Source organism: Silurus aristotelis, assembly GCF_946808225.1.
Source record: "Silurus aristotelis genome assembly, chromosome: 5".
NCBI classification, from domain to species: domain Eukaryota; kingdom Metazoa; phylum Chordata; class Actinopteri; order Siluriformes; family Siluridae; genus Silurus; species Silurus aristotelis.
This window is the reverse complement of record NC_139578.1, coordinates 5,332,277-5,358,787: the sequence shown is the minus strand read 5'-3', so window position 1 is coordinate 5,358,787 and position 26,511 is coordinate 5,332,277.

Sequence of the window (26,511 nt, the reverse complement as noted above, 5' to 3'; positions counted from 1 at the left end):
GGTCCGTGTCTGCCTCTGTCTTTCTTTCATGCAGTGGATCTTCCTCTGCTTCTATCTTTTCCTCTTGTATCCATAGTTAGGGCTTCTTCGCCCTTTACTTGAAGGAGTCGTGGAGATGGAGGCGGTGGGAGAGGCAGTGTAGATATTGACGATAGATCAGAATATGTTAGTGCAGCTTGTGTTTCTTTTCTCTCCTCAGCTGGTCCAGGTCCTGGCTTTGATTGTGGTAAGGGGAGTGCGGCGGCGACAATTTGAGGAGCAGGGGGAGGAGGAGAGCGGAGAGAGACCGGACAGCGATCGTCATCCTCTTGTCCTTTGCGGTCCCTTACGCATCTATCACTCTCAGAAAAAACAGAAGTAGAAACAGTGGATGATACAGGAGCCAATTGTGTAAAGAAATGGCTCCTGTATCATCGACTGTTTCTTACAGATTCTACCATGTCTTTCATAATTTAATTCTTTCCATCTCTGCATTACATCTGTCATGTGGGTCACGCCTAGTATAATTGTTGTAAGGCGTTCACAACCTCATGCCACCAAGACCCATGTTTGTTAGTCATTATCTTATAACACCCTTGAGTGAAATCCACTCCTGAGTCTCCATCTCTGTCTGTTTTCTGTTGACTGTTCCCCATCTCTCCACTCCCTGTAGATCTATTAATTCTCCACGTGGTCACCACGTATCATCGACTGATCGTCATCAGCCTATTTTTCCCTTTACTTAATCCCTTGTTTTGGATTAAGTCCTGACCCTTTTGAGAATACGTCCCTGATCTACTTTTACCTTTGAGAAGAGAAAAAGGAACACTCACCTAGAATTTTTGTAGTATGTGCACCGTGTGAAAGTTTGTTGGATCGGGTCGCCGAGGATCCCGGATGAGCCCAACCCTCCACCCGATTTTGGGGTTCAAGAGCCAGAAGACGATTTTGTCTTGGGATGATCAGTCTGTTGCTTCGACCAGGAATCCTCAGCTAGCCGATCCCATCCTCGTCGCCAGATTGTAGTTCAAAATTTGCTTTCTAGTCCTATTAATCAGAAAAGAGACATAGAGTCGACATGAGAATAAAATAGACAATTTTATTTGCCCTCTGCAGAGAGCAAACAGGCGTTCATCAGTCAGACAATGCTGCACCGAGAAGTGTGCCGATAAACGCTTCCCACCATGCTTTTATGCTGTTATTCAACCTTCGAGACCACATTATTATTACGACATTGCAATATTATACTGATTGTTTTGCTCCATAATAAAACTAATCATTTGTTTCTCGCGCTTTTTTAGTTCACTTTGCCCTAGTTACGCACTTTGCACACAGATGTTTTCCCATTCTGTACAAAGATAATCTTTTATCTTTCTCTGTTTTGCTTATCTGAGAGCACAGTCCCCGATCAAGAGCATTGTGTTCAGACATGCAACCTTGATCACGCTCTACATTGCAAGCTTTATGGATTGTTTGCAGTTCAGCTTTGAAAAGAAAAACTTCATACATACACTGATTATAACGAAATACATATAATTAAACAATATTATAATATTAATGTAAAAATTTCATCTTACAAAACTTCACTGCCATCTCTCCTAAACATTTCCACGCTTCTACAGGTATGTTGTCTGGTCCTACCAACTTTTCACTCTTCATCTCTTTATCGCTGCTCCCACTTCCTCCTTACTAATCCTATCCACATCCAGCTTCACCAACTCCACATCATCCAATCTTCTCTCTCTTTCTGATTTTCTTCATTCATCAGCTGCTCAAAATACTCCCCCCACCTTCTCAACACACTCTCCTCACGAGCCAACACATTTCCATCTCCATCCTTAATTGCTCTAACTTGCAGTACATCCTTCCCAGCTCGGTCTCTCAGCCTGGCCAATCGGAATAAATCCTTTTCTCTTCCCTAAGTGTTCAACCTCTCATAAAGCTCCTCATATGCCTTTTCCATGGCTTTCGCCACATCCCTCTTTACCTGCTGCTGCATCTCCTTGTACTCCTGCCTACGTTTCTCATCACTCTGTCAATCCCACTTCTGTTTTGCCAACCGCTTTCTCCATATGCTCTCTTGCACTTGCTAATTCCACCACCACGTCTCTTTGTTTTCCTTTCTATTTCCAGATGTCACACCAATACTTTTCTAGCTGCCACCCTCATCACAACTGCAGTAGTTACCCAATCATCCAACACCTCTTTAACACCACCGAGCCCCTGTCTGACCTCTTCCCTGAACCTCACACTACACTCTTCCTCCTTCAGTTTCCACCATTTTATTTTTCTTTCAGTCCTCACGCTCCTCCTCTTCTTCTTCGCCTCCAAAACCATCCAACAGACCACCATCCGATGCGGTCTAGCTACACTGTCCCCCGCCAACACCTAACAGTCTCCAATCTCCTTCAGGTTGCATCTCCTGCATAAAAAATAGTCCACCTGTGTGCACCTTCCTCCACTCTACGTCACCCTATGATCCTACTTCTTCTTAAAATAAGTGTTCATAATTTCATAAAAACTGCTGTAAAATGCAAAAACTGAATTAAAATGGGTTGGAAAGATATAATTAATAAAAACGTAACAACAGCACATATTTGGCAAAATATTCTACGTGCTGTCAAGAATTAGCTTCATATTTGCTGAAAATGCGATTCCGCAAGTCTCAGGCTTCTAGGACGAAGAGAAAGCGGTTTTTCGAAAGGCGCGTATATGCACAAACAGCTTGCATTTCCCCATAATATTTATACATGTTCATGATGATATTTGACAAAACAAAACATTTTCTGATCGAAATATGACATTTTTCATATAAATTGTATAGTTATTTCAAAAATATAAATTTTCATATTCATAATCATAAGTTCATAAAAACTGTTGTAAAATGCAAAAACTGAATGAAAATGGGTTGGAAAGCCATAATTAATCGAAAACATAACAATAGCACATATGTGGCAAAGCCTACTTCGTGTTGTCAAGAATCAGCTTCATATTTGCTGAAAATGCGATTCCGCAAGTCTCAGGCTTCTAGGACGAAGAGAAAGCGGTTTTTCGAAAGGCGCGTATATGCACAAACAGCTTGCTTTCTCCATAATATTTATACATGTTTATGATGAATTATGACATAACAAAACATTTTCTGATCGAAATATGACATTTTTCATATAAATTTTATAGTTAGTTCAAAAATATAAATTTTCATATTCATAATCATAAGTTCAGAAAAACTGTTGTAAAATGCAAAAACTGAATGAAAATGGGTTGGAAAGCCATAATTAATCGAAAACATAACAATAGCACATATGTGGCAAAGCCTACTTCGTGTTGTCAAGAACTAGCTTCATATTTGCTGAAAATGCGATTCCGCACGTCTCAGGCTTCTAGGACGAAGAGAAAGCGGTTTTTTGAAAGGCGCGTATATGCACAAACAGCTTGCATTTCTCCATAATATTTATACATGTTTTGATGATTCATGACATAACAAAACATTTTCTGATCGAAATATGACATTTTTCATATAAGGTGTACAGTTATTCAAAAATCTTTTTTTTTTTTCATAATCATAATTTCATAAAAACTGCTGTAAAATGCAAAAACTGAATGAAAATGGGATGGAAAGCCATAATAAATTGAAAACATAAAAATAGCACATATTTGGCAAAGCCTACTTCGTGTTGTCAAGATGAGCTTTCATATTCGCTGAAAATGCGATTCCGCAAGTCTCTGGCTTCTAGGACGAAGAGAAAGCGGTTTTTCGAAAGGCGCGTATATGCACAAACAGCTTGCATTTCCCTATAATATTTATACATGTTTATGATGATATTTGACAAAACAAAACATTTTCTGATCGAAATATGACATTTTTCATATAAATTTTATAGGTATTTCAAAAATATAAATTTTCATATTCATAATCATAAGGTCTTAAAAACTGTTGTAAAATGCAAAAACTGAATGAAAATGGGTTGGAAAGCCATAATTAATCGAGAACATAACAATAGCACATATTTGGCAAAGCCTACTTCGTGTTGTCAAGAATTAGCTTTATATTTGCTGAAAATGCGATTCCGCAAGTCTCAGGCTTCTAGGACGAAGAGAAAGCGGTTTTTCGAAAGGCGCGTATATGCACAAACAGCTTGCATTTCCCCATAATATTTATACATGTTTATGATGATATTTGACAAAACAAAACATTTTCTGATCGAAATATGACATTTTTCATATAAATTTTATAGTTATTTCAAAAATATACATTTTCATATTCATAATCAGAAGTTCATAAAAACTGTTGTAAAATGCAAAAACTGAATGCAAATGTGTTGGAAATATATAATTAATAAAAACGTAACAATAGCACATATTTGGCAAAATATTCTATGTGCTGTCAAGAATTAGCTTCATATTTGCTGAAAATGCGATTCCGCAAGTCTCAGGCTTCTAGGACGAAGAGAAAGCGGTTTTTCGAAAGGCGCGTATATGCACAAACAGCTTGCATTTTCCCATAATATTTATACATGTTCATGATGATACATGACATAACAAAACATTTTCTGATTGAAATTTGACATTTTTCATATTAATTTTATAGTTATTTCAAAAATATAAAAAAATTTTTATTCATAATCACAAGTTCATAAAAACTGTTGTAAAATGCAAAAACTTAATGAAAATGTGTTGGAAAGCCATAATTAATCGAAAACATAACAATAGCACATATTTGGCAAAGCCTACTTCGTGTTGTCAAGAACTAGCTTCATATTTACTGAAAATGCGATTCCGCACGTCTCAGGCTTCTAGGACGAAGAGAAAGCGGTTTTTTGAAAGGCGCGTATATGCACAAACAGCTTGCATTTCTCCATAATATTTATACATGTTTTGATGATTCATGACATAACAAAACATTTTCTGATCGAAATATGACATTTTTCATATAAGGTGTACAGTTATTCAAAAATCTTTTTTTTTTTTCATAATCATAATTTCATAAAAACTGCTGTAAAATGCAAAAACTGAATGAAAATGGGATGGAAAGCCATAATAAATTGAAAACATAAAAATAGCACATATTTGGCAAAGCCTACTTCGTGTTGTCAAGATGAGCTTTCATATTCGCTGTAAATGCGATTCCGCAAGTCTCTGGCTTCTAGGACGAAGAGAAAGCGGTTTTTCGAAAGGCGCGTATATGCACAAACAGCTTGCATTTCCCTATAATATTTATACATGTTTATGATGATATTTGACAAAACAAAACATTTTCTGATCGAAATATGACATTTTTCATATAAATTTTATAGGTATTTCAAAAATATAAATTTTCATATTCATAATCATAAGGTCTTAAAAACTGTTGTAAAATGCAAAAACTGAATGAAAATGGGTTGGAAAGCCATAATTAATCGAGAACATAACAATAGCACATATTTGGCAAAGCCTACTTCGTGTTGTCAAGAATTAGCTTTATATTTGCTGAAAATGCGATTCCGCAAGTCTCAGGCTTCTAGGACGAAGAGAAAGCGGTTTTTCGAAAGGCGCGTATATGCACAAACAGCTTGCATTTCCCCATAATATTTATACATGTTTATGATGATATTTGACAAAACAAAACATTTTCTGATCGAAATATGACATTTTTCATATAAATTTTATAGTTATTTCAAAAATATACATTTTCATATTCATAATCAGAAGTTCATAAAAACTGTTGTAAAATGCAAAAACTGAATGCAAATGTGTTGGAAATATATAATTAATAAAAACGTAACAATAGCACATATTTGGCAAAATATTCTATGTGCTGTCAAGAATTAGCTTCATATTTGCTGAAAATGCGATTCCGCAAGTCTCAGGCTTCTAGGACGAAGAGAAAGCGGTTTTTCGAAAGGCGCGTATATGCACAAACAGCTTGCATTTTCCCATAATATTTATACATGTTCATGATGATACATGACATAACAAAACATTTTCTGATTGAAATTTGACATTTTTCATATTAATTTTATAGTTATTTCAAAAATATAAAAAATTTTTTATTCATAATCACAAGTTCATAAAAACTGTTGTAAAATGCAAAAACTTAATGAAAATGTGTTGGAAAGCCATAATTAATCGAAAACATAACAATAGCACATATTTGGCAAAGCCTACTTCGTGTTGTCAAGACGAGCTTTCATATTCGCTGAAAATGCGATTCCGCAAGTCTCAGGCTTCTAGGACGAAGAGAAAGCGGTTTTTCGAAAGGCACGTATATGCACGCATTATACACGCAGCTTGCATTTCCCCATTATATTTATTCATTTATACATATTTATGATGATATATGACATAAAAAAACATTTTCTGATCAAAATATGTTATTGTTCATATAAATTGTATAGTTATTTAAAAAATAATATTTTTTATATTCATAATCATAAGTTCATAAAAACTGTTGTAAACTGCAAAAATAGGAAATTATATTTTTTAATAAAAATAATACACATTTTATTTAAAAAAAATCTTTTTCAAACCATTGTTTCTCATATGCGTTGAAGTTTAATGGGTTTTAGTTAAATGCTAATAAAAAGTCATATTTTTCACAATAAATTTAACAAACTTGATTGTGCTTATGAATATAAATATTCATATTTTTTTAAATAACTATTTTTATGAAAAACTTATATTTCTGTCTAAACATATTTTTCATCACATTTCGTGCACTTATTGCAATTTTTTATTGTAATTTTTTTAATCATGCTAATCTATATGAAAATTCATAATTTCAAAATTACTCATATTTTTTATGATAATGGTAAACATTTTTTTTTAATGAAATTTTGCTTTTGAGTATAAATTGTTATATTTTAATAAAAACAATTATTTTTTATAAAAGAAAATTTGATTTCTTTCAAACCATTGTTTGTCATCACTTTATGCTATGAATATTTTCATTTTCAATGGTTTTTAGTTAATAATGTTTATGAATATGAAAAGTCATAATTTCACAATAACGTGAAAAGTTCACAAGTTTACAATTACCTATTAATTTCATATTTATAAGGGAAAAGTCATTGTTTATGTTAAAACATCGTATATCATGAAACCTTTTTCGTTTATTGATTGCACTTTTAAAAATTCTTGATGAAATGATGCTTTTGAATATGAAAATTCATATTTTTACAATAACTTGTAAAAACTTGGTCATTTCACGTTTATCATTGACTTTTTGCACTTTATAACATTTTATCATTAAATGGTGCTTATGAATATGAAAATTCGTATTTTCACAATAACTATCACATTTTATGAAAAAGTCATATTTTTGACTTTTTGACTATTGATTTCTGAAAAATATGACTTTTTCATAAAATGTGATATTGTCAAAACGTGATTTGTACTCCCCTCCTTGAACTGCCACCTTAATGTGGTGGAGGGGTTTGAGTACCCGAATGACCCTAGGGAGCTATGTTGTCCGGGGTTATATGCCCCTGGTAGGGTCTCCCAAGGCAAACAGGTCCTAGGCGACGGGTCAGACTAAGAGCGGTTTTAAAAAACCCTTATGAGAAAAAACATACTAAGGACCGTGACGTCGCCCGGTATGGCGCAGCCGGGGCCCCACCCTGGAGCCAGGCCCGGGTTTGGGGCTCGTATGCAAGCGTCTGGTGGCCAGGCATTCCCCCACGGGGTCCGGCCCGAAGGAGCGACGTGGGGCCGCCTTCCAGTGAGCTCACCACCTGCAGGAGGGACCGTAAGGGGCCGGTGCTGAGAGGATCGGGCAGCAGTCAAAGGCGGGGCCCTCGACATCGTGGAATGTCACCTCGCTGGCGGGGAAGGAGCCTGAGATTGTGCGTGAGGTTGAGAGGTTCCGACTAGAGATAGTCGGGATCACCTCTACGCACGGCTTGGGCTCTGGAACCACACTCCTCAAAAGAGGATGGCCTCTTCACCACTCTGGAGTTGCCCATGGTGAAAGGCGGCGGGTTGGGGTGGGTTTGCTTATAGCCCCCCAGCTCAGCCGCCATGTGTTGGAGTTTACCCGGTGAATGAGAGGGTCGTTTCCCTGCGCCTACGGGTCGGGGATAGGTCTCTCACTGTCGTGTGTGCCTACAGGCCAAACGGCAGTGTAGAGTACCCGGCCTTCTTGGGGTCTCTGGGAAGGGTGCTGGACAGTGCTCCGACTTGGGACTCCGTCGTTCTACTGGGAGACTTCAATGCCTACGTGACACCTGGAGGGGCGTGATTGGGAGGAACGGCCCCCCTGATCTGAACCCGAGTGGTGTTCAGTTATTGGACTCCTGTGCTGGTTACAGTTTGTCCATAACGAACACCATGTTCAAGCATAAGGGTGTCCATCAGTGCACGTGGCACCAGGACACCCTAGGACGTAGGTCGATGATCGACTTTGTGGTCGGTTCATCTGACCTGCGGCCGTATGTCTTGGACACTCGAGTAAAGAGGGGGTGGAGCTGTCAACTGATCACCACCTGGTGGTGAGTTGGATCCGATGGCGGGGGAGGAAGCTGGACAGACTCGGCAGACCCAAGCGTACTGTGAGGGTCTGCTGGGAACGTTTGGCCGAGTCTCCTGTCAGAGAGATCTTCAACTCCCACCTCTGGCGGAGCTTTGACCGGATCCCAAGGGAGGCTGGAGATATTGAGTCCGAGTGGACCATGTTCTCCACCTCCATTGTCGAAGCGGCCGCTCGGAGCTGTGGCCGTAAGGTCTCCGGTGCCTGTCGAGGCGGCAATCCCCGAACCCGGTGGTGGAAACCGGAAGTAAGGGATGCCGTCAAGCTGAAGAAGGAGTCCTATCGGGCCTGGATGGCTTGTGGGACTCCTGAGGCAGCTGACGGGTACCAGCAGGCCAAGCGAACTGCAGCCCGGGTGGTTGTGGAGGCAAAAACTCGGGCCTGGGAGGAGTTCGGTGAGGCCATGGAGAAGGACTATCGGCTGGCCTCGAAGAGATTCTGGCAAACCGTCCGGCGCCTCAGGAGAGGGAAGCAGTGCCCTACCGATGCTGTTTACAGTGGAGGTGGGGAGCTTTTGACCTCAACTGGGGATGTCGGACGGTGGAAGGAATATTTCGAGGATCTCCTCAATCCCGCCGTCACGTCTTCCATTGAGGAAGCGGAGGCTGAGGGCTCAGAGGTGGACTCGTCCATCACCCAAGCTGAAGTCACCGAGGTAGTAAAGAAACTTCTCGGTGGCAAGGCACCGGGGGTGGATGAGATCTGCCCTGAGTACCTCAAGTCTCTGGATGTTGTGGGGCTGTCTTGGCTGACATGCCTCTGCAGCATCGCGTGGCGGTCGGGGACAGTGCCTCTGGAATGGCAGACCGGGGTGGTGATCCCACTTTTTAAGAAGGGGAGGGTGTGTTCCAACTATAGGGGGATCACACTTCTCAGCCTACCTGGGAAAGTCTATGCCAGGGTACTGAAGAGGAGAATACTGCCGATAGTAGAACCTCGGATTCAGGAGGAACAGTGTGGTTTTCGTCCAGGCCGTGGAACACTGGACCAGCTCTATATCCTCTACAGGGTGCTGAAGGGTTCATGGGAGTTTGCCCAACCAGTCCACATGTGTTTTGTGGATTTGGAAAAGGCATTCGACTGTATCCCTCGCGGCGGCCTGTGGAGGGTGCTCCGGGAGTATGGGGTCCGCGGGCCCTTTACTAAGGGCTGTCCGGTCCCTGTACGAACGAAGCAGGAGCTTGGTTCGCATCGCCGGCAGTAAGTCAGACTTGTTCCCGGTGCATGTTGGACTCCGGCAGGGCTGCCCTTTGTCACCGGTTCTGTTCATAATTTTTATGGACAGAATTTCTAGGCGCAGCCAGGGGCCTAAGGGTGTCCGGTTTGGTGACAACAAGATTTCGTCTCTGCTCTTTGCAGATGATGTTGTCGTGTTGGCTTCATCAGAACTTCGTGTTGCTTAATCAGAACAGGACCTTCAGCACGCACTGGGACGGTTTGCTGCCGAGTGTGAAGCGGCTGGCATGAGAATCAGCACCTCCAAATCCGAGGCCATGGTCCTCAGTAGGAAAAGGGTGGCTTGCCCACTTCAGGTTGGAGGAGAGTTCCTGCCGCAAGTGGAGGAGTTTAAGTATCTTGGGGTTTTGTTCACGAGTGAGGGAGGGGTGGAACGGGAAATTGACAGACGGATCGGTGCAGCTTCTGCAGTAATGCGGTCGATGTACCGGTCTGTCGTGGTGAAGAAAGAGCTGAGCCGCAAGGCGAAACTCTCGATTTACCGGTCAATCTACGTTCCTACTCTCACCTATGGTCATGAGCTCTGGGTCATGACCGAAAGGACAAGATCCCGGATACAGGCGGCCGAAATGAGCTTTCTCTGCAGGGTGGCTGGGCGATCCCTTAGAGATAGGGTGAGAAGCTCGGTAACTCGGGAGGAGCTCAGGGTAGAGCCGCTGCTCCTCCACATCGAGAGGGGTCAGCTGAGGTGGCTCGGGCATCTGTTCCGGATGCCTCCTGGACGCCTTCCCGGGAAGACTATGTCTTCCAGCTGGCCTGGGAACGCCTCGGTGTCCCCTCGGAAGAGTTGGAAGAAGTGTCTAGGGAAAGAGAAGTCTGGGCATCTCTGCTTAGACTGCTGCCCCCGCGACCCGGCCTCGGATAAGCGGGAGAAGATGTAATGTAATTTGATTTGTACTTTATTGTTTTTCCTTTACTTATGGAACCTTTTAAAAGTTTTTCCATAATCATATGATTTATATTTTTACAATTACTCATATTTTCATGGTAAAGGTCAAAATTGTTTTAATGAAATTATGATTCATGAAACTTTATATTTTTCTGACCTTAGTACACTGTTAAAAAAAAATCTGTAAAAAAAAAAAAACGGTATTATACTTGCTTGCATATTACACTTTTTAACGTTTTTTCATTAAATGATGTTCATAAATATGAAAATTCATATTTTCACAATATCACATTTTAAATGAATGTGATATTGTAAAAAAAATATTTGCATGGCCAACTTTTTGTTTCTTAATGGCACTTTTTTAAAGGTTTTCCATGAACATAAGCTTTTGAATATGAACATTCATATTTTCACAATAACTTTATAATTTCACATTTATCATTGAATTTTTGCAGTTTTTAAAAGTTCTTCATTAAATGGTGCTTATGAATATAAAAGTTATAGTTATTCACAATAACTATCACATTTTATATAAAAAAAATCATATTTTTGTCAAAACATGATTTGTACATTTTTGTTTTTCCTTCACTTATGGACATTTTTAAAAGGTTTTCCATGATCATATAATTTATATGATTTATACAATTACTCATATTTTCATGGTAAAGGTCAAACATTTTGTAATGAAATTATGATTCATGAAAATTCATATTTTTCTGACCTTGGTACACTGTAAAAAAATTAAATCTTTAAAAATAAACCGTAAAAAGACTGGCCGCAGGGCTTCCAAAGATAATCCGTTAAATTACCGAAATAACCATTTTACTAAATTGCTAGCAAAAAACTGTAAAAATGTAAAACTGTAGATACATCTTAATAGTTTCATTTTCCAGACATATTACAGTTTAACATTTTTGGACAGTAGAGCAATGAGCTCTACTGTATATTCTGTACTTATAAAAGGAACCTGCACATTTCACAGTATTAATAATTGAACAGAAGCACTGTATATCGAGTTAAATGAACAATCCAATTATAGAAAATGTTAAAGCATGCAAAAATACCATTCATTAAATGGCAATTGCTGTATACCTTTATACATTTACAATGACATTTTCTCCAAAGCAACATACCAAATCCAAGTTAGTCTAACACAGTCGACACAGCAGTTTATATAAAAAAATAAAAAAGTGACGTGCACTCTTCAGCTTGTTGAAGATCAGTCTCAGTGCCATAGGCTGGATTAGCTGCAGAGGCTTGGTAGTAAATGCTGGAAAGTCTGCTAAGAGAGCAATACAACAGTCCAGTTTGGCGAGAACAAGAGCTTGGACAGGGAGTTCTGTAGCATGGCTCCAAAAAAAGAGTCTGATCTTAATGTTGTACAGGGCAAATCTGCAGGATCGGGCCAGTGCGATTTATATATGTGTCAACAATAACACCAAAGTTAGGTCAGCTGAAAACATGAGCAGTTCTGTCTTGGCAGGGTTGAGTTGATCATTCAACATACAGCAAGATATTTCTGTCCAGGAGGCAATGATGAGAGCAGCAATTGTCAGGACATCCAGCTGAAATCAGAGAGAGAGAGAGAGAGAGAGAGAGAGAGAGAGAGAGAGAGAGAGAGAGAGAGAGAGAGAAGAGAGAGAGAGAGAGAGAGAGAGAGAGAGAGAGAGAGAGAGAGAGAGAGAGAGAGAGAGAGGAGGTTTTTTCAATAGCGGTAATTGAAAAGCCATGTTTCTAAATGACAGACCCATTGTCATGACTCACAAATGTTTGGGAAATTTGTTGGTAAATTGTACTTAATTTGCCTTCCGAGAAATATGCAAGTATCTTCTGTTCTGTTCAGCCACTGCACACAAGCAACCTTTTTGCTATGTTGTCTAAAGATTTGGAAAGATACGCAACAGAGCGATATCTGTCAACATCCTCCTGGGCTGGAATACCCGCAGCCGTACCACCACGTTCGTGCAAATAAAGGTGAAAAGGCTTAACATAATTCAGAAGACCTAGAGCTGGAGCAGACTGAATAGCCTTTCTGTATTTCTTAGTGAAATTATGGTTATGAGTATAAAATGTTATATTTTAATAAAAACTTTTTAATAAAAATTTTTTTTATTTTTTTTAAGAAAATCTGATTTCTTTGACATTATTGTTTGTCATCACTTTTTGCAATGAATATTTTCACTTCCAATGGTTTTTAGTTAATAATGATTACGAACATGTAAAGTCATAATTTCACAATAACGTGTAAAAAGTTTACAAGTAGTTTACCTATTAATTTCATATTTCATATTTTCATGAATCATAATTTCATTAAAAAAAATTTTAACCTTTACTGTGAAAATATGAGTAATTGTAAAAATATAGATCATATGACTATGGAAAAACTTTTAAAAAGTTCCATAATTGAAGGAAACACAAAAAAGTACAAATCAGGTTTTGACAAAAATATGACTTTTTCATAAAAAATGTCATAGTTATTGTGAAAATACGAATTTTCATATTAATAAGCACCATTTAATGAAAAACTGTTAAAAAGTGCAAAAAGTCAATGATAAACGTGAAATGACCAAGTTTTTACAAGTTATTGTAAAAATATGAATTTTCATATTCAAAAGCATCATTTCATTAAGAATTTTTAAAAGTGCAATCAATGAACGAAAAAGGTTTCATGATATACCATGTTTTGACATAACAATGACTTTTCCCTTATCTTCTTCTTCTTCTTTCGGCTGCTCCCATTAGCGGTCGCCACAGTGGATCATCCGTCTCCATACCACCCTGTCCTCTACATCTGCCTCTTTCACACCAACTACATGCATGTCTTCCCTCACCACATCAATTACCTTCCTCCTTGGCCTTCCTCTTTTCCTCCTACCTGGTGGCTCCATCCTCAGCATTCTTCTACCAATATAATTCATGTCCCTCCTCTGCACATGTCCAAACCATCTCAATCTCGCCTTCCTCACCTTGTCACCAAAACATTATACATGGGCTGTCCCTCTAATAAACTTATTTCTAATCTTGTCCATCCTCGTCACCCACTCCACCCTGCCTGCACTCTTTTCTTCACTTCTCTAACACACTCTCCATTACTTTGCACTGTTGACCCCAGGTACCTGAACTCTTCCACATTCTCCACCTCTTCTCCCTGTAACCGCACCACTCCACTGCCCTCCCTCATCTTTACACAAATGTACTCTGTCTTAGATTGTTTAAGATTGACTTTCATTCCCCTTATACACAACTCCTCTCTTGGCACTCTGTTGTACGCTTTTTCTAAATCCACAAATACACAATGCAATTCCTTCTGTCCTTCTCTATACTTCTCCATCAACATCCTCAAAGCAAATAAGGCATCTGTGGTGCTCTTCCTCGGCATGAAACCATACTGTTGCTTCCACTACTCTTTCCCATAACTTTATGGTGTGACTGATCAACTTAATTCCCCTGTAGTGCTCTTCTCCCTTATGCTTAAAGATCGGAACCAGCACACTCCTTCTCCATTCCTCAGGCATCCTCCCACCTTCCAGAATCTTGTGAAACAATCTGGTTAAAAACTGTAGTTCAAAATTTGCTTTCTAGTCCTATTAATCAGAAAAAAGACAGAGAGTCGACATGAGAATAAAATAGACAATTTTATTTGCCCTCTTCAGAGAGGCAAATTCACAAACAGGCATTCATCAGTCAGACAATGCTGCACCGAGAAGCGTGCCGATAAACGCTTCTCACCATGCTTTTATGCTGTTATTCAACCTTCGAGACCACATTATTATTACGACATTGCAATATCATCAATTGTTTTCTCTCGCTGTTTAAGACAATATTATTAATTCTCTTATTACGACCTTGCAATATTATACTGATTGGTTTGCTCCATAATAAAACTAATCATTTGTTTCTCGCGCTTTTTTAGTTCACCTCGCCCTAGTGACGCACTTTGCACACAGATGTTTTCCCATTCTGTACAAAGATAATCTTTTATAATTCTCTGTTTTGCTTATCTGAGAGCACAGTGTTCAAGCAGCATTGTGTTCAGACATGCAACCTTGATCACGCTCTGCATTGCAAGCTTTATGGATTATTTGCAGTTCAGCTTTAAAAAGAAAAACATCTTACATTCCCCCCCTTTTTCATTTTATGACAACCAAACCTTATCATATAAAACACTTATTTATCACATCAAGAATATAGGTCTTCTGTTTAAGATTTTCCCTATTTCTTTCATTCCATAAGGTCCATTTTACGCATAATCCTCCTCCTAGCTATCATCTTCTATGATAACCTGAGTGTCGTCACTTGGTTCAGTTACAGTAAGGGCTATTAAGCGGGTACTTACAGATGATGATATGCACGCCCGTACCGCCGTAGTAATGCAAGGTATTATACATGGAAAAATGAAAACCAACAATAAAATAATAACAACTGGAGCCCCAGTTGTTATGGCCCAATAAGCCCACCCCGATAATCCTTGTAACCAGGTGTCCCAAGAGGAGGACATGTCATGTGGTGTTGCTATAGCGGATTTCATATGTTGTAATAAATCTGATACATTTGCTGAAACATCCGGCAAGCTGAAACAACAGGATGTTCCCAACATTTTGCATACCCCACCTTTCTCCGCAGTTAACATATCTAAAACCAACCTAATTTGAATAACTGCTTTTCTGATTGTATGTAGTTCTGCTGATATCTCAAATAGTGCTTCCTCTGTTTCGTTGGCCAACCTTAACACTTGCCAGGCAAGTCCATTTATCTATAATAGGGCTGCCGCGGTGCCCCCTCCCAAAACTAATGACCACCATGTCATCGCCCCACGGCTAGTCCAGGGGTCCCATAGTTTAGTACCTTGGTAAAATTTAGGCATAGTTGACAAGTCACGCTTTACCCGTTTTTCTTCAGTTGACAGGTCCTGTGCTACATATACAGTTGTGCCTACACTTAACAACGCCGGGTAACAGCTCCCTGCAAAATTTTCAGGGAGGGAGTGCTAGGCGTTTTGACCGCACACCCACAATGAGGCTGCAGTGGAGTCCATCATATCGTTCTTGTCGAATGGGCAGGTGTAGTTCTGACCGTTTGGACCTATACAAGAAATGTTAATTATTTGAATAGTTGTATGACAGGTAGACCAACCTACTTCGATAGTATCTTCGCTTAAGTTCTGCCTATCAGGGGAGTGTTGACAAATACATGTTCAGCCACTTCTGGTCTCACGTGCCATTTTCGCTCTACCTTATGGGTACTATAATTGGCCATTGGGTGTGAGCTATAGATGGGCACGTGTTGTTCTTCTCTAAGGTGACATTCTTTGCTATAGCATTTGCTAGTCGTAACAATTCGTGCATGACACATGGAATATATCCTGCTAATTCGTTTTCCTGAGATCGTTTCAAAGGGGTAACCTTCATTAATCGACTAAGTTCTTGACACCACCAACATTCTTGATCTATTCCTAAGGCTTGTTTTTGTAATACTGAGAGCATGCATGCGCGATTTCCCTTCGCATCGTAAACAAGCATGCCACTATTGCCACTATTATCCTCTGCAGGTAATAGTAGTGTTTTCTCAAACCATGCCTGTTCTTGTTCCTCTATTGTTCTTTCAGCAAACATGTCCGTTAATGTTGGAGTGGTCGGGGTCAAAACATTTATCTAGATTGATTGTAAATGTGTCTGCACCGCTAGTCCACCAACCACAATAATAACGACCCTCGTCTTCCTTTGTGACATTATGGAAGCTTACTGTTATTTTGACTTTCCCGTTTTCTAATTTCGTAGTAACAGTCAATAGTTGTTTCATTTCGTTAGTGAGTTGGAGACCTGCCCTTATTGCTACAGCATTTCCCCCTAACACGTTGCTCCAAATACAAGGGTCTTTGCAAAAGTACATAGCGGTACTCCATTCATAACGAGATTGCTCAGTATTGGATTGTGGTCCTGCTTCCCCTATGGGGTCACAGGTAAATGTTGCAGCGTGACCTTCTACAAATTCTATTGTTATTCCCACTTCTGCTTCTGTTAGAGCTAGTTCTTTTGCCCTTACCAAAAAGATAAGAGCTATGCTAATTACCAGGATACATAGCAGTCGCATATTGCCACCTGTTTATTCGCCTCCACAAATCTGGTTGTATAGATTCAAACACAAGCAGTCCTTGTCTCCACAAGAACAAAGGCCGTAGATGATGTTGTGTTAATATGTAGATATTCGCCTTGTGCTCGAGTGAAAACTACCGCCAAGACAGATGCGTTTGTGGCACAGAGTGTTTCCGGTCTATTCCACATAGGATCTCTCACGTTGTTGTGTTGAGCTATTTGGCAACGCCACCGTTGTGGGAGATGTTCAGGTCCTGGATGTCCTGGTCCTCTGGGGATACGTCTTCCCCTGTTGGCGCCGGGACAATTCTGCAGTGCTGCGCGTGAATCCACGGTACCTTCTCTGCTACTTTCACTCCAGTGTGTGTTGTCAGCAACACCTGGAACCGTCGCTAATTCCAATGGCGTCGGCGGAAATCTTTGATGACCACGTAGTCGCCAGGCTTGATCGGGTGTAGAGGACCCTCTGCCCCTTTCCCTGCTGCCGTTTTCACCTGTTTGGAGATGGAACATAACACCTTATCTAGTCCAATACAATATGACATAAAATCATGTTCACACATTGTAGAGTCAGGCAATATTACAGCTCTGGGTTCCCAGCCCATGTGTGAAGGCCTTCCAAATAATATTTCGAAAGGTGATAATTTCAACTTTCTTCTTTCTCTCATTCTCATGTACATAAAAACAATTGGCAGAGCTTTTGGCCATGGAAAATTCGTTTCTTCGCATATTTTAGCTAGTTTTTGTTTTATTGTTTGGTTTTCTCTTTCCACAGCCCCTGCAGACTGTGGGTGATATGAGCAGTGTTTCCATGACGTCATGTTTCCATGACGTTTGGAGGGATGTTTCCACTGCTTTTATTGCCTCATTCACGAAATGCAGACTGCGATCTCAGATGGTTAGAGAAGTGAATCCAGTAAATCTTTTAATAGAGAATGATTTAAGATTGGATTACCGTCTGCCTTCATAAATATCATGTGTCATAAATAACATGATTTCGGAAACAAAGCTCCGAAATCATGTACTACCCCAAAAGCGTAACGGGAGTCTGTGTAAATGGTAACCCGCTTACCCTTGGCCAAAGCACAAGCTTTCGAGAGCGCCACTAATTCTGCTGCCTGTGCAGAGTATGAGGAAGGCAGTGGTTCTTGAAAAAGGATGTCATTTAATGTTACTATGGCACACCCTATTTTATTGACGCCCAATGCCTCTTTGCTGGATGAACCGTCTAAAACAATATGAGATCGCTGTTCAGCAATTCTGTGTCCTGTAAAATCAGGACGTGAAGTGCAGACTTGTTCCAGCGCCGCCACGCAAGAGTGCGGGTCCCCGTCACCTGCGATAGGGAGTAAAGTAGCTGGGTTAAGAGTAGTACATCGTTTAACAGTGAGATTTGGCATTTGTAAAAGAACAAAATTATACCGCAGCCAACGAGCCGCTGAAAGATGAGACGTTTTTTGTTCTAATAATATCATGGAAACCTCATGAGGAACAAGAAGTGTAAGTGGAGCGAAGCTCACAAATTCCTTTGAAGCCATGACTGCTTTTTTAGCTGCAGCCACAGCGCGAAGGCATGGAGGCAGACCTCGAGCTACTGCGTCCAGTTTTGACAAGAAGTATGCCACTGGGCGCAGTTTGCCTCCATGGTCCTGTAAAAGGACTGAAACCATGGTGCCCTGTCGTTCATCAACTGTCTGAGTGAAAGGTTTATCTGGGTTCGGTAGGCCAAGAGTTGGAGTACATTGCAAAGCGGTTTTCAATTATATAAAGGAATCATTAGCCACCGGAGTCCATGTGACTTTAATAGATGCGGACATACGGGTACCATAAATGCACTGAGTGAGTGGAGCTTCTATTTCAGCGTAATTTGGAATAAAGGTACGACAGTAGGAGGTCATTCCCAAAAAAGACATTTGTTTTTTTGTGACTGGTTTTGGCACCTGTTGGATGGCTTGTATTCGTTTAGTGGAAAGTGTTTTCCCTTCTGCTGAAAGCACATGGCCTAGAAATGAAACCTGAGTGGCTGCTACTGTGACCTTTGAGGGATTGACTTTGTGGCCTTGGTCGGCCAAGAATTTCAAAAGAATTATTGTGCTATTAAGACACTCCTGTCGGATTGGGGCACAGAGTAGGAGGTCATCCACATATTGCAAAATTGCCACACCCACGGACAGCAGGAGTGAGGATAAATTTTCCCGCAACGCATCATTGTAAATAGTGGGGCTTTCACAATACCCCTGACACAAGCGAGTGAAAGGTGAACGCGAACCAGAACTGAGAATCTGGATGGACTGGGACACTGAAAAAAAGCGTTGGAAATATCAACTACTGTGAAGTATTTTGCAGATGCCGGCACCTGGGCATTTTTCTCAATCAAAAATCCTAAGGGAAGGTGACACACTGACACATATATGGATAGTATATGGATTAGGGACATTAGGAGCACGGGCCTGTACAGCGTCATTAACAGCCTGTAAATCTTGAACAAAACGCCATTCTATTGGGCGGCCCTTGTCAAGAATCTTTTTGACCGGAAAGAGAAGCATTCGGACGGGCGAGTCTGGGCAAGGAACAATGATGCCCTTCTGTAACAGTGCCTGAAAAACTGGTCAAATTCCGTCCAAGGCTTCTTTTTTCAATGGGTATTGTTGTTTCTTTTGACGGAATGAGGACTTAGGTGTGATAACTACTGGTGCACAGTCCTTAATGAGTCCCACATCATATTTGTCAGTGGCCCATAATGTGGACGGAACGGATTCAAGGCCTTTTGGGACGGCCACAGGGTTATTAACATCTTGGTCACGTGCACATCGAGGGGCAAGGTTAGATTCCGAGATTACCTCAACCGAACGGAGTGCGCAGATGGTATGTCTAAAAAGGAAGCGAAACAAATCGCCTGATCGCTCCATTGGGGGCGAATCAGTGCTTACCCACCCTCTAGCGTTTTTGCATGTGAGTACGAAAGGGCCCAATTCTTTCCATGCATGCGAAACGGGTTTGGCTAGTGATATATGTGGTGCTGCATCCTGAACGCTAAATAATGCTCTTTGTGCGTTAGTGAAGTTTACTGACAAGGCACAGAATTTATTATTCCAATATAACCAATCAGTGTTTAGTACGTCCATTAGCATTTTCATCCAATCAGAATAAAAAATGTGGTCTGGGCCCTGTGATTATATGTACCGTGCAATACAGGTGGTTTGGTGACATGAAGGAATGTTTTGGCTGCATTAGGTGTGCAGCTACAGTTAGTGGGGACAAACCATCGGTCTCAGGGGTGAGCCATTCATAAATGTACAAATCACATCCTGAATCACGATACATTCTCAAACAGACCTCAACCCCCGTCCCTGAGCATTGTAAACTAGCACCTAACTTACATAGTAAGGCCCTTCCTTACAAATTGTATGGGCATGTGTCCGTGATTAAGAAATTATGTTTGAATTTAGTATTATCCCAAACACAAGGTAATAGTTCAGTAAAGGGTTCTTTAACTGTGTGTCCTGTTGCGCTACATGATGCAACCCATTTATCTATTTCTTTTACATGTTGTGGCAGCTGTTCGTGGCTTGAGGCGGGGTTGTTTGTAACCCAGCCATTTTAATCAAGGAGAGTTGGAAGTCAAATTTTTGTTTATCAGATTTATGTTTTCTAGAAGCTTTTATCAGTCCTTGTTGATGTGTGGCATGTCTTTTTACTTCGGCCAGGCTGGCAGTCCCCACCCCCACACAGGAGGTTTTTACACGACTACAGAGGTCTGGTTTTAATCCTTCCAGAAACATAGTTTTTAAATAGTCTTCGTATGGGCCTGGGTTTTGTGGGTCGTTAGATGCCACTGCATCATGCCACTGCAAGCTTCAAATGTTTCTTTGAGACGAGCCAGAAAATCCTCTACATCTTCGTTGTCTTTTTGTTTGGTGTTTCTGATCTTTTCAATATTTACTACCGTGGGGAAGGCTTAAACAAGATTAGCCTGTAGTTGTGTCAATTTCTGTCTATATGGGGCATTGTCTGCATGGTCCCAGTCAGACTTTCGGCGATGGTCGTCTGCTGGCCATTTTCCATCCATCCGAGCCATCTTGGTGGGTCCGAATTTCAATTTCATCAATCGTGTCAGTTCGGACATTGTGGGACAAAATTCTTTACAGAAAAGGATAATTGCGTCTCCCAAAGCTTGCCCTCCTGCATCCAGTGGTGGGAGATGTTTTGATGCTTCTAAAATGTCATTGTTGGTCCATGCTCTGTGGCGGGTCCTTCTGGACCCGCCACTTCAACCATCTTCGTATGAGAATGCACAAATCCATCTTCACTCTCACTCTCTGATTCAGTGTCTGTGTCAGGGTCGTGTTTTTCGTCCGCGTGTGGATCAACGGTTTCATCATACTCAACGGTTTCATCACTCCCTATCTGGGTCTCCCCTTGATTTCCGTCGTCTGATATTTGTTCGGTCTTTTACCAAACGATGTTCAGATGTTGATTCTTGGCGTCTTCTGGTCGAAGATCTGGTTTCCATCTGTGGTCCGTGTCTGCCTCTGTCTTTCTTTCATGCAGCGGATCTTCCTCTGCTTCTATCTTTTCCTCTTGTATCCATAGTTAGGGCTTCTTCGCCCTTTACTTGAAGGAGTCGTGGAGATGGAGGCGGTGGGAGAGGCAGTGTAGATATTGACGATAGATCAGAATATGTTAGTGCAGCTTGTGTTTCTTTTCTCTCCTCAGCTGGTCCAGGTCCTGGCTTTGATTGTGGTAAGGGGAGTGCGGCGGCGACAATTTGAGGAGCAGGGGGAGGAGGAGAGCGGAGAGAGACCGGACAGCGATCGTCATCCTCTTGTCCTTTGCGGTCCCTTACGCATCTATCACTCTCAGAAAAAACAGAAGTAGAAACAGTGGATGATACAGGAGCCAATTGTGTAAAGAAATGGCTCCTGTATCATCGACTGTTTCTTACAGATTCTACCATGTCTTTCATAATTTAATTCTTTCCATCTCTGCATTACATCTGTCATGTGGGTCACGCCTAGTATAATTGTTGTAAGGCGTTCACAACCTCATGCCACCAAGACCCATGTTTGTTAGTCATTATCTTATAACACCCTTGAGTGAAATCCACTCCTGAGTCTCCATCTCTGTCTGTTTTCTGTTGACTGTTCCCCATCTCTCCACTCCCTGTAGATCTATTAATTCTCCACGTGGTCACCACGTATCATCGACTGATCGTCATCAGCCTATTTTTCCCTTTACTTAATCCCTTGTTTTGGATTAAGTCCTGACCCTTTTGAGAATACGTCCCTGATCTACTTTTACCTTTGAGAAGAGAAAAAGGAACACTCACCTAGAATTTTTGTAGTATGTGCACCGTGTGAAAGTTTGTTGGATCGGGTCGCCGAGGATCCCGGATGAGCCCAACCCTCCACCCGATTTTGGGGTTCAAGAGCCAGAAGACGATTTTGTCTTGGGATGATCAGTCTGTTGCTTCGACCAGGAATCCTCAGCTAGCCGATCCCATCCTCGTCGCCAGATTGTAGTTAAAAATTTGCTTTCTAGTCCTATTAATCAGAAAAGAGACATAGAGTCGACATGAGAATAAAATAGACAATTTTATTTGCCCTCTGCAGAGAGCAAACAGGCGTTCATCAGTCAGACAATGCTGCACCGAGAAGTGTGCCGATAAACGCTTCCCACCATGCTTTTATGCTGTTATTCAACCTTCGAGACCACATTATTATTACGACATTGCAATATTATACTGATTGTTTTGCTCCATAATAAAACTAATCATTTGTTTCTCGCGCTTTTTTAGTTCACTTTGCCCTAGTTACGCACTTTGCACACAGATGTTTTCCCATTCTGTACAAAGATAATCTTTTATCTTTCTCTGTTTTGCTTATCTGAGAGCACAGTCCCCGATCAAGAGCATTGTGTTCAGACATGCAACCTTGATCACGCTCTACATTGCAAGCTTTATGGATTGTTTGCAGTTCAGCTTTGAAAAGAAAAACTTCATACATACACTGATTATAACAAAATACATATAAATAAACAATATTATAATATTAATGTAAAAATTTCATCTTACAAAACTTCACTGCCATCTCTCCTAAACATTTCCACGCTTCTACAGGTATGTTGTCTGGTCCTACCAACTTTTCACTCTTCATCTCTTTATCGCTGCTCCCACTTCCTCCTTACTAATCCTATCCACATCCAGCTTCACCAACTCCACATCATCCAATCTTCTCTCTCTTTCTGATTTTCTTCATTCATCAGCTGCTCAAAATACTCCCCCCACCTTCTCAACACACTCTCCTCACGAGCCAACACATTTCCATCTCCATCCTTAATTGCTCTAACTTGCAGTACATCCTTCCCAGCTCGGTCTCTCAGCCTGGCCAATCGGAATAAATCCTTTTCTCTTCCCTTAGTGTTCAACCTCTCATACAGCTCCTCATATGCCTTTTCCATGGCTTTCGCCACATCCCTCTTTACCTGCTGCTGCATCTCCTTGTACTCCTGCCTACGTTTCTCATCACTCTGTCAATCCCACTTCTGTTTTGCCAACCGCTTTCTCCATATGCTCTCTTGCACTTGCTAATTCCACCACCACGTCTCTTTGTTTTCCTTTCTATTTCCAGATGTCACACCAATACTTTTCTAGCTGCCACCCTCATCACAACTGCAGTAGTTACCCAATCATCCAACACCTCTTTAACACCACCGAGCCCCTGTCTGACCTCTTCCCTGAACCTCACACTACACTCTTCCTCCTTCAGTTTCCACCATTTTATTTTTCTTTCAGTCCTCACGCTCCTCCTCTTCTTCTTCGCCTCCAAAACCATCCAACAGACCACCATCCGATGCGGTCTAGCTACACTGTCCCCCGCCAACACCTAACAGTCTCCAATCTCCTTCAGGTTGCATCTCCTGCATAGAAAATAGTCCACCTGTGTGCACCTTCCTCCACTCTACGTCACCCTATGATCCTACTTCTTCTTAAAATAAGTGTTCATAATTTCATAAAAACTGCTGTAAAATGCAAAAACTGAATTAAAATGGGTTGGAAAGATATAATTAATAAAAACGTAACAACAGCACATATTTGGCAAAATATTCTACGTGCTGTCAAGAATTAGCTTCATATTTGCTGAAAATGCGATTCCGCAAGTCTCAGGCTTCTAGGACGAAGAGAAAGCGGTTTTTCGAAAGGCGCGTATATGCACAAACAGCTTGCATTTCTCTATAATCTTCTCTTTAAACATGTTTATGATGAAATATGACATAACAAAACATTTTCTGATCGAAATATGAAATTTTTCATATAAATTGTACAGTTATTTCTAAAATTATTTTTTTTTTCATAATCATAATTTCATAAAAACTGCTGTAAAATGCAAAAACTGAATGAAAATGGGTTGGAAAGCCATAATTAATCGAAAACATAACAATAGCATTTATTTGGCAAAGCCTACTTCGTGTTGTCAAGAATTAGCTTTATATTTGCTGAAAATGCAATTCCGCAAGTCTCAGGCTTCTAGGACGAAGAGAAAGCGGTTTTTCGAAAGGCGCGTATATGCACAAACAGCTTGCATTTCTCCATAATTTTTAAACATGTTTATGATGAAATATGACACAACAAAACATTTTCTGATCGAAATATGACATTTTTCATATAAGTTGTTCAGTTATTTCAAAATTATTATTATTTTATTTTATAATCATAATTTCATAAAAACTGCTGTAAAATGCAAAAACTGAATGAAAATGTGTTGGAAAGCCATAATTAATTCAAAACATAACAATAGAACATATTTGGCAAAGCCTACTTCGTGTTGTCAAGAATTAGCTTTTTATTTGCTGAAAATGCGATTCCGCAAGTTTTAGCCTTCTAGGACGAAGAGAAAGCGGTTTTTCGAAAGGCGCGTATATGCACAAACAGCTTGCATTTCTCCATAATTTTTAAACATGTTTATGATGAATTATGACATAACAAAACATTTTCTGATCGAAATATGACATTTTTCATATAAATTGTACAGTTATTTCAAAAATCTTTTTTTTTTTTTTCATAATCATAATTTCATAAAAACTGTTGTAAAATGCAAAAACTGAATGAAAATGGGTTGGAAAGACATAATTAATCGAATACATAACAATAGCACATATTTGGCAAAGCCTACTTCGTGTTGTCAAGAATTAGCTTTATATTTGCTGAAAATGCGATTCCGCATGTCTCAGGCTTCTAGGACGAAGAGAAAGCGGTTTTTCGAAAGGCGCGTATATGCACAAACAGCTTGCATTTTCCCATAATATTTATACATGTTCATGATGATACATGACATAACAAAACATTTTCTGATTGAAATTTGACATTTTTTATATTAATTTTATAGTTATTTCAAAAATATAAAAATTGTTTTATTCATAATCACAAGTTCATAAAAACTGTTGTAAAATGCAAAAACTGAATGAAAATGTGTTGGAAAGCCATAATTATTCGAAAACATAACAATAGCACATATTTGGCAAAGCCTACTTCGTGTGTTCAAGATGAGCTTTCATATTCGCTGAAAATGCGATTCCGCAAGTCTCAGGCTTCTAGGATAAAGAGAAAGCGGTTTTTCGAAAGGCGCGTATATGCACAAACAGCTTGCATTTCCCCATAATATTTATACATGTTCATGATGATATTTGACAAAACAAAACATTTTCTGATCGAAATATGACATTTTTCATATAAATTGTATAGTTATTTCAAAAATATAAATTTTCATATTCATAATCATAAGTTCATAAAAACTGTTGTAAAATGCAAAAACTGAATGAAAATGGGTTGGAAAGCCATAATTAATCGAAAACATAACAATAGCACATATGTGGCAAAGCCTACTTCGTGTTGTCAAGAATCAGCTTCATATTTGCTGAAAATGCAATTCCGCAAGTCTCAGGCTTCTAGGACGAAGAGAAAGCGGTTTTTCGAAAGGCGCGTATATGCACAAACAGCTTGCTTTCTCCATAATATTTATACATGTTTATGATGAATTATGACATAACAAAACATTTTCTGATCGAAATATGACATTTTTCATATAAATTTTATAGTTAGTTCAAAAATATAAATTTTCATATTCATAATCATAAGTTCAGAAAAACTGTTGTAAAATGCAAAAACTGAATGAAAATGGGTTGGAAAGCCATAATTAATCGAAAACATAACAATAGCACATATGTGGCAAAGCCTACTTCGTGTTGTCAAGAACTAGCTTCATATTTGCTGAAAATGCGATTCCGCACGTCTCAGGCTTCTAGGACGAAGAGAAAGCGGTTTTTTGAAAGGCGCGTATATGCACAAACAGCTTGCATTTCTCCATAATATTTATACATGTTTTGATGATTCATGACATAACAAAACATTTTCTGATCGAAATATGACATTTTTCATATAAGGTGTACAGTTATTCAAAAATCTTTTTTTTTTTTCATAATCATAATTTCATAAAAACTGCTGTAAAATGCAAAAACTGAATGAAAATGGGATGGAAAGCCATAATAAATTGAAAACATAAAAATAGCACATATTTGGCAAAGCCTACTTCGTGTTGTCAAGATGAGCTTTCATATTCGCTGAAAATGCGATTCCGCAAGTCTCTGGCTTCTAGGACGAAGAGAAAGCGGTTTTTCGAAAGGCGCGTATATGCACAAACAGCTTGCATTTCCCTATAATATTTATACATGTTTATGATGATATTTGACAAAACAAAACATTTTCTGATCGAAATATGACATTTTTCATATAAATTTTATAGGTATTTCAAAAATAT